Source organism: Saccostrea echinata, unplaced genomic scaffold, assembly GCF_033153115.1.
Source record: "Saccostrea echinata isolate AGI-Se365-2 ecotype Australia unplaced genomic scaffold, CSIRO_AGI_Sech_v1 ptg000029l, whole genome shotgun sequence".
Classification (NCBI taxonomy): domain Eukaryota; kingdom Metazoa; phylum Mollusca; class Bivalvia; order Ostreida; family Ostreidae; genus Saccostrea; species Saccostrea echinata.
This window is the reverse complement of record NW_026889778.1, coordinates 6,512,886-6,522,823: the sequence shown is the minus strand read 5'-3', so window position 1 is coordinate 6,522,823 and position 9,938 is coordinate 6,512,886.

The window sequence follows — 9,938 nt, the reverse complement described above, 5'->3', positions numbered from 1 at the left end:
ATAGTAAACTATAGTTAGCTATAGTTTACTATAGTATTTTTTTGTTAGGGTGACCACGCTCTGAGTTAGAACTCTGCATCAAATTATACCTTGGAAATATTGGTCATCTGAAATATAAATGAAATTAATTGTACAAATCCTTAAACCAATATAACAATGATATTAACAAACACCTATGGATTTAAGTCTATAAATCTAATATCATGTTCCCAAACACAAATAATCTAATTTAAAGAAGCATATGTTAGGGACAAAACACAGACGGATATAATAGGAAAATATAGCTAGCTAGCTCGGCAAGTTGTCTCTCACCGATTCGGCTTTATATATGAACAAGATGAACAAGAACATATATGAACAAAAACAAAGAAAGTTGTTTGCGAAACGATTAAAAAATATAAAGTGGGCATTTTAAATCGGGATAGAAATGTATTAATTTAAGAAACGTAAATGAAACCTGAACTACTGCACATAAATTGCTTAACGTATTGTAAAAAAAAAATAGGGAATAGAACCAAATTAGCTCATTACCTTCTAAAAATGTAAGATTCGCATATTTAATGAATGCCCAATGCAATTGCTTTATAATTAAAAAACAAAACAAAATCCATTTCTTAGTTAGCACAGGGATATAAAGCAGAGTTATCCATAAAATTTTAAAGCAGTACATCTCTGGAAACTGAAATTTACCAAAAAGGAGCAGTATATGTTTATCCCAGTATGGATACACATGTCTACATCAACCAACATTTGACTTTCATGTGATGTTTATTTGCACAAATTCAGAAAATGTCAATTCAAAAAAAAAAAAAAAAAAAAAAAAAAAAAACTATCACTGCTCAACGTAACTATTTTTTTCAAGTTTTTAAACAATATTTCTTTACCATATGACATTCAATGCAATGTATACAGAAGACATACTTTTTGATGGAAAATAATTTAAATCACAACTTTACGCATCGTGACATTTTGTCGTAAAAACACAAAAATGCCAAAAAAAGGATAAATACATGATCAGAGATTAACACACTTTTATTAAGATTATGTAAACTTAAATGACATTTGTAAATTATGTCTTTGTCTACATGTCTATGTTTTTATATGCATGACGATCATGACAAGGAGCACACGGCGGGTGTGACCGGTCGGCAGGGGATGCTCATTCCTCCATGGCACCTGATCCCACCTCTGATGTTTGGAGGTCCATGTTTGCTCTGCCCCTATTTTGCATTGTTTGATGGACTTTTGAGCTGAATACTGTTCGTTAACTTCATATACATTTATATATTATGTTTATATATACCAAATGTAATAGGAAGGCCCCTACTTCACAATTTTTTGGTAAAAAGTAATGTTTTTCCATTGAAATCATTGCAATAATATCTTATGTAATGCAAAATCCCAAAAATTCACATCTTGACTGGTTACGTTTCTGACCAGAAACTCCAAAAGACGGCAACCCCCTAATTTCATCATGTTATCTCAACTGAAAAAAAATATTTGACTAATTTAAACACAACATTAAAGCAAAGTAGCTTTCAAAATCTATCAATTTTTACCTGCGTTCATGTTAAATATTAATAATTAGTGTCACTTTCATTAATATATTAACAGATAGCTTAATGACTTTATATGTTTGTTTTGACACATAGTAAGAGTCTCCATTTATGAAAAAAGTACATCAATATTATCATGAAATTAGTAAATGAGTAATTATTGTAAATAATGCATGTATAGTAGATGTATTGTATGTGTATGTCCATCAATTATTTGAAAATCAAAACTTTTTAGACATGGAATCAAATTCACACTCCACTGCTGCTAATGCAATATCATAAGAAAAGGTTTACAATCATTCTGTTATTGATAATTAGGTATTTTCCGCTATTGATGTTGTCACTCGAGCAGTGACCTACTTTAATCCTACCTTAATAATGATATTTCATCTATTAATTTCATACAGACAAAAATGAAATTTAAATCCTAGCTGGATTGCATTTTGCATATAATACGTATTTGACACCTAAGTAAAATTCCCCTTTCAAAACTAAGTTTTAGTATTCTAAATAAAATTCTATATCGCATGTACTATTAAAATATGTAAAATCGCATTTATATCTAGTTTCACGTGTATAAAAATTATTATAATACAACGTTATTAATTTTTTAAAAAATGTAAATTTTATGTCTCATCACATATAAATTATGTAGATTTAAAATGATGCTGAAAAGTTCAAATGGAACTATTCTCCTTGGGGGGGGGGGGGGGGTACCTATGGGAATACCCGAGCACCTGAACTTATGGACTGTAAACGCCCATATCTGGATGCCTGTCCCTGTGACATTCCATTACGTGTTGGTCCCATCATTATGTAAGGATTTCGAGAGCCAGGTACATCCTCCATTGTTGGATCCTGACTCCGCTGATCTGTGAATTGATCAAATACAGGGTCTGTTTGGGAAAGAAAATGTAATTGATATGATAAATAATAAAACTTCAAAACAAATAGTGAACTACTTAGAGGTTTGAAAAAAAATCCAAAAACAAAATATGTGTACATATATTTTTTTCCTTCTGACAAAAACATATCCCCATCAATGGACCACTGACCAATACCATTGACCTAGCTGCAGGCCAAGGATGACAGTATTTCAAATCTCATTAAATATTACTGAGATATCGTAGTTTTGACTTTCAAAATGAGATTATTTTCTCGCATACGAAGAAATTCAATATTTTTTCTCCTTATTTAAGCAGGAATGCTAAGTCTTGTACTTTACTTGTTCTTGGGACCGTTGTAACAATAACTGCGCCATGATACTTGTCTTTGAGACAGAGAATATCGATTCCCAACACAGATCCATAGGAGATACTTAGTTTGGTTAAATATGGTCTAAACATAAAACAATAAAACTAATTATTCCAGGTGTGATGATAATTTTGCATGAAATATGAAAATAACGAACAGTAATCAGGCTCAAAAGTTCATTTAAACAACACGGACCTCTAAACACATCAGAGATGGGATCAGGTGCTATGGAGGAGTAAGCATCCCCTGTCGACCGGTCATTAATGGTGATTTTATGTCGTCTTGTAATTTGATCTTCTCATTCACAAATAAAATAACGTTTGGTTTAAACACTTGGCAATGCTGTTCTTCAGAAAAAGATTCTTTAATGATTTATTCCATCTATATCTCCAAGAATAATTCTGACCCATATTGTGGCTCAACCCTAAGGACAAGGAGTCATGGACTTAAATACTTAGTATGAGATTCAATAACATGGCATTGTATTCTCTGGAGAAGATGCTTTTAAAATATCTTACTCTGTCTACTTTTATTATTTTAAATATGACCCAAACCCTTATCCCTAGTTTCCTTAAATTTGAAGGGAAACCAATTAGATGCACATAACATAGGAATATTTTCATTTTGACTTGAAGGTAACTAAAATTTAACTGGGGATGTTTGCATATCATTGAGATAAGACATGGCCTAGTAACTCTTTTTCAAAAATATTCCAATGTTAAATATCTATCCCCAAGGCGTGCCTCAACCATACTAATGGGACATGATTTGAATAAGCATGAATCTACAATACATGTGGTTGTTTGCAAGTTATTATCAATCATCATGGTAATGCTGTTTATGAGTTTAGGGTTCTAAAATATGTTTCCATATATATTCCTTCGTAAAACTTTGATTCCCTATTATTTATATTTCTTACCATTTAAAGGGGCCTGGACACAGTTGCAATGTTTACATTTTGAATTGAACTTCTGTGAATATTCTTAGAATTCAGTGACAACCATATTATTCTCTACATCATTTCAAACATTTTTTTCTGTAAACAGGGCATGAGCCGTTTCACTAGGTGGGTTCAATTTGTTCAACTCTGCACAAATCATAGAGCACGGACTGACAATACTGGTGAGTTGGTTTTGCTTTCTCACATTTCTACTCTGAATTTTTTTTATTATAGTTTTAACGCAGGTATGTTAAGGCAGTACCCAGGTCATATTTCGGCGAATTTAGACTTTTGTCGTAAAATGTAACATTGATAAATCGGAAAAGCCATAGATAAAACATTTACTATTATTATCCATTGTATAGGCGTCATTGAGTCTTAGGATAAAAGAAGCACTCCACTACAACGTCATCACGTGACGTCTATAAATAGAAAAACTGCCTTAATGAAAATGTGAAAAGTTCTAACTACCCCGGAGATAATTCATTTCTTTTAGTGAAAATAATTATGTAAAACATCACTGGGCCATGAAAAGTGCTACTAGAATCCTACTCTCCCGACACAGAAAAAATTTTTCCAAAGTTTCGCATGAAACCTTACCAAAATTTTTAGATTATACATACGATCAAGGAATAGTTATCAATTCATGTTAACCACACGATTCTAGCAGCACATTCCAAATTCTATAGAATACGAGCTTTCGATACAAACAAAAATTATGTTTCAAAATATGCGGCGTAGTGTTGAACTTTTGCATCTTTGTTGTTATAGAACGACAGAGGAAAGGCTGATCGAGATTTCAAAGCACCGCCTGTGTTCATTATAAGAAAACATGACAAGAATATATCAGCGCACCTGATTCTTAATCTTTAATTTCTCATGAATCACACATAACATTCATGGTATATGCTTTAAAACTCCCGTTTCATATATTTGTTTACATGAATTCTCGTCATCTTTAATATTTGATCAGTAGTTATGACGTCATGGGTTTGGTATTTAACCCCCGTGCTAAATAATTAGCCATTTATACCACCGAAAACGACAAGATTTAGTTTATATTATGTTTTGAATGATCCATTCATTTCTTGGACCTGAAATTAAACTTTAAATATAGATATTAAAAAATCATTATTTCTAACGTTCACGCCATACAGCTTACTATGACGTCATATTGTAAAGGCAAGTAGGATATATCTGGGTTTAGCCTTAACACACCCGCGAAGGTATTCAATGTATAACTACCATATTTTGTAGCTAATAAAAAAATGGTCCGATATTTTTAAATTTGGTAGCATTTTGAAGTTCTTATCAAATAAAAATACTCCACTAAATGAATTTACAAAATTTTGATAATTGTCCAATCAATTGCTCCTTGAATTTTACATTGAAATCTATGGACAACGCATGTGTTATTAAGACATTGTAAAAAGTAATGTGAACTTCATACAAATCTCTTGGTGAAAATATGCAAAAAGTCTCTCTTTATTAAAATCTTAAATAAAATTAAAAATTTACCACAGATATTTTGACAAAATTAAAATTTTCTTCTTTTCATCAAGGGCAGATAACTCTTCAAAAACATTTAAGGTGCAAAATGGCCGGCTTCTTATATGTTACACTCATGTGAATTTGGTTCATTTCACTTTCATCGTTATTTAGCAATACATGTTTAACTAATTTAAAATGATTCAAAATTGTTCAATATCCTTTCATTATACATTGAATACCTTAATATTTTTCATTAATACATAACAGAATTTCTACTTTTCTTAAGTATTAAGGATAAAGTTTACTTTGTGAAAGTGCAAGGATGTGTCAATCAAACACGTCCCGGAATTCGTAGTTTCAATAATTTCCAGATAAAAGAAGTTTCTGAACAAGCTTTTATTTTATTTCCGTTTGAAATGCTATGGTAACGTATAAGTCACGATATTATGCAGAAAATTTGAGAAAATATTAACTTTAAATCTGTGTCCAGGCTTCTTTAAGCTACTTTCTGGGAAAAAAAATTTTGACTTCTGTTAAAAAGGGGTAATTTTACATTAAAGAGAATAATCACAATTTATATAAATGTGTTTCTTGAATGAATAGATATTTAAAGAGGGTGAATATAAATCGGCTATCAGATGAGAAACAATAGAAATGCACATAAACAAGCATTCTGAGATTATTGCATAAGCAATACTAGTCCCCTACCGGCAAGTGTAATCTGGTTCCCTTTAAAAATTGAAAATGCCATAATTCCGTCAAAAATCAATGAAGCGGAACGAAATGCGAACTTGATCTATAACTCATCAAGGTAAAGTCACATGTCAAAAATCAGCTCAATTTCTGCAAGTGTTTAGAAAAAAGTGCGGAAAACCCTGAAAATTTGAAAAGGCTGTGATTCCGCCAAAAATCATTGAAGCGGAACGAAATGCGAACTTGATCTGTAACTCATCAAGATACACTCACATACCAAAAATCAGCTTAATATCTGCAAGCGTTTAGAAAAAAGAGTGTGGAAAACCAAGTGGGACAGGCTGACAGACAGACAGAGGGACAGCTAGACAGACAGACAGACGGACGGACAGACTCAGAGGAAACCTATAGTCCCCTCCGGTTTCACCGGTAGGGGACTAATAACGTACTTGCCCTCTCACATAAATCTTGTATTTCCAAGATAAATATCGCTTTGGTTGTAGTTGTTAAGAGCAAAAAAGTAAATCTTTTAATATAAATGTTAAGAAATCCTTATCTATTTAGGTTCACGTTACTGTGAAATCATATTGAGTAAGTCCGTTAAATATCTGGGGGTAGCCTTAACATACCCGCGTATTGATAACAATGAATATTTTTCAAATATATTCTAGGTAATTTCTGCTTTTTTCTTATTATGCCCTGTTCACACGGAGAGTTTGATTCGAATTAAACGTAAGTTACTGCGAATTAAATTTGAACCTCGTTCACAGGAGAATTCAATGCTAATTATTCTAATTCGAATTAATTTACTGCGAATCAAATTATTTTGCATAAGCTCCCGCTAAGCAAAGCTAATTGGAATTAAATTCTGACGCAATTTACGTAATAGCAAAATTAAGCCACGTGCCATATGTCGGTAATAAGATATCAGCACTTATTCTATTTTAAGTGAAAAACAAATGACGTCATTATATATAGCCTTACTACATGTATACAGAATTAAAATTTTAAAGGTGCTTGGACACAGATCTGATGTTGATATTTTCTCAAATTTTCTGTATAATTTCATGACGTATATGTTGCTATAGCATTTCATACTAAAATATAATAAAAATCTTATTTCATCTCGAAGTTATTGAAACTTCGAATTTCTGGACGCGTTTGATTGACACATCCTTGCACTTTCACAAATTTTAATTTTATTCTTAATACTTAAGAAAAGTGGCAATTTTGTTGTGTACTAATGAAAAATATTAAAACTATAATCCAGAAAATTCAGAGTAGAAATGTTCGAAAGCAAACCCCACTCACAGTATTGTCAGTCCGTGCTCAGTGGTGTGTGCAGACTTTAACAATTGAACACACCCGGTGAATCGTAAACATTAACAATAACAGAGCTCGTGCCCTGTTTACAAAAACAGTTTACGTTCCACGGGTGTATTCAATTTGTTAAACTCTGTACACAACACTGAGCACGGGCTGACGATATTCGTGAGGGGGTTTGCTTTCGCACATTTCTACTCTGAATTTTCTGGATTATAGATGTAATGTTTTTCATTAATACACAACAAAATCGCTTCTTTTCTTAAATATTAAGGATAAAGATAAAATTTGTGAAAGTGCAAGAATGTGTTAATCAAACGCGTCCAGGAATTCGTAGTTCAAATAATTTCCAGATAAAGTAAGTTTTTAATTATATTTTCGTGTGAAATGCTATTGCATTATATAAGTCGAGATATTATACAGAAAATTTGAGAAAATATTAACTTCAAATCTGTGTCTAAGCACCTTTAATTTGCTTTAGTTTACTTAAGAGATGATAAATATGCAGGTGTGAAGCGTTGTAGTTCAAGTACCTCATGAATTCTCAGAAATCAAATTCATTTTTTATATTTACATTATTTTTCTAATGACTTGACACATATTTTTGTCTTTCAACGATCATTTTTTGAAAAAAAGAAAAAAATCCACTATTTTTTGACTTCAATAACATCACAATGGAAATATTCCTATACTCATCGCACGGTAGATCACGAGAACGTAAACTTTTTCTAATTTGCAAGGAATCTTACGGGAAAATATTTGAAAATGTAAATCTTTTGCATTTACTACCGTGTGAACGCAGTTTAGTTCGCATTAGTTTAATTTGCATCATTTTACTTCTCATTAATTTACTGTGAATCAAATATTTAATGCGCAATCGTGTGAACAGGCATAAGTTTGATGAAAATTTGTTCAGCAATCTCTTACTTGTAGACCGTCACGGTAGCTCAGTCGGTAGAGCGCTCGCTCCGTGATCGGAAGGTCGTGAGTTCGAATCTTGGCCGCCACTGACCTAAGTCGATAAAAAATAGGTGGCAACTGTTACTTCGCCAAGAGCTCGGCACTTTGAAGTGAAAGTTGCGGGTCCTTCGGATGAGACCTTAGAAACTGAGGTCCCGCGTGTCACGACAGGCGTTGGCAAGATAAAGAACCCTCACTGCTCAATGGCCCTGAGTGCTGAGTAAAGGTCTAAATTTGAAGCCCTTCACTGGTATATGGTGACGTCTCTATATGAGTGAAAAATTCTCGAATGGGACGTAAAACAACATACAATCAATCAATCATCTTACTTGTAGTAGCTGCACATTGGAATGTCCCTATAGCCATCATAGTAATAATACATGTAACAGGAACCTGCAACATTCTCTGGAAGACGAATGACACAACATTTCACATTTTTCTATTTGTCTTATTAATATCAGAAAGGAACATCGATTGCTCTCTGACACACAATCTCTTAACTTCGATAATGTTTTATTATTATTATTATTATTATTATTATTATTATTATTATTTGTTAGATAATCTGAATGGTGTTTACATTTATCTTAGATTCACTTATTTACATAATACGCAACTTGCATTCCAAAAACAGAATGTAATAAACCATGATATGTTTTTATGCTTTAAATAATGATTAAAAGTAAATGTTTCTCTTTCTTAAGGTTTGTATGTTTCTTTTACTCACCTCTATAGATTTTTTTTTTTTTAAATAGATTTACATCAACATTAACATTTCAGTTTCCTAAAGAATGTGGAAATTTGCTACCTTATTCTTGTATGTATCAGAAAGATTTATAATTTGAATAAAAGTTTTTCGCCAAAACTTTAAAATCCATTTGAGAAATAACCAGTGTTACGGGTACTAAAGAGAAACTTAATAATTAAAAAAAAATATCAACAACATAACCTATACTTACTATATACTATAAGCAAAAGCAAAATACCCAGTTTCAATGTAAATTCCATCATGTTTTTCACTTTCTCAATTTTGCTTGAAATAACCTCTTACTGTTTATATAATCTACACGGAAGAAAAGGCATGCACATATTACGTAAGTTAGATTAAAAACCTAGATTTGATATAATTCACCTAAGAAAGACTTGGTATGTGTTCATTCTGATGATTTACTTTTAAATAAATTAAATAAAATAAACGGTATTTTGGTGATAACATTGTGGGGAATAGATAAGGAAACAAAACTTACATAAGATTCAGATTACAAGAAAGGAATTATGTGAAATGTATGACATACAGGTAAAATTCATTCATAAATATTGGAGGAAAATCAAACTATACTTATTGTAGTATTTTAACATCTTTTAATTCATCATTTTTCGCGAAAAAAGTACAAATATTTCAATTCTAACATTAAGTAAGAGCTTCTATCTAAGATAAAGAGTTAAAAAATATTATTTGATTGATTTCCATCGTTGATCACGAGTAAATTTATAAAGTGCATATCATGTTAAATGTGCGAATCAAGTAAGTAATCGATACTCTCTTTTTGAGTTATACATGTACTCTGTGTTGTGTAGATTGTATTATAAAGGTCAATGAAATGTAAAGATAACGAACAGTGTTTATGTTCAAAAGCCCTATTAAAGATTACAAATTGTGAGCAGGACAGACAAGGACCTCTCTTAAAATGCAAGAGATGCGATCAGGAGGGAGTAACCAT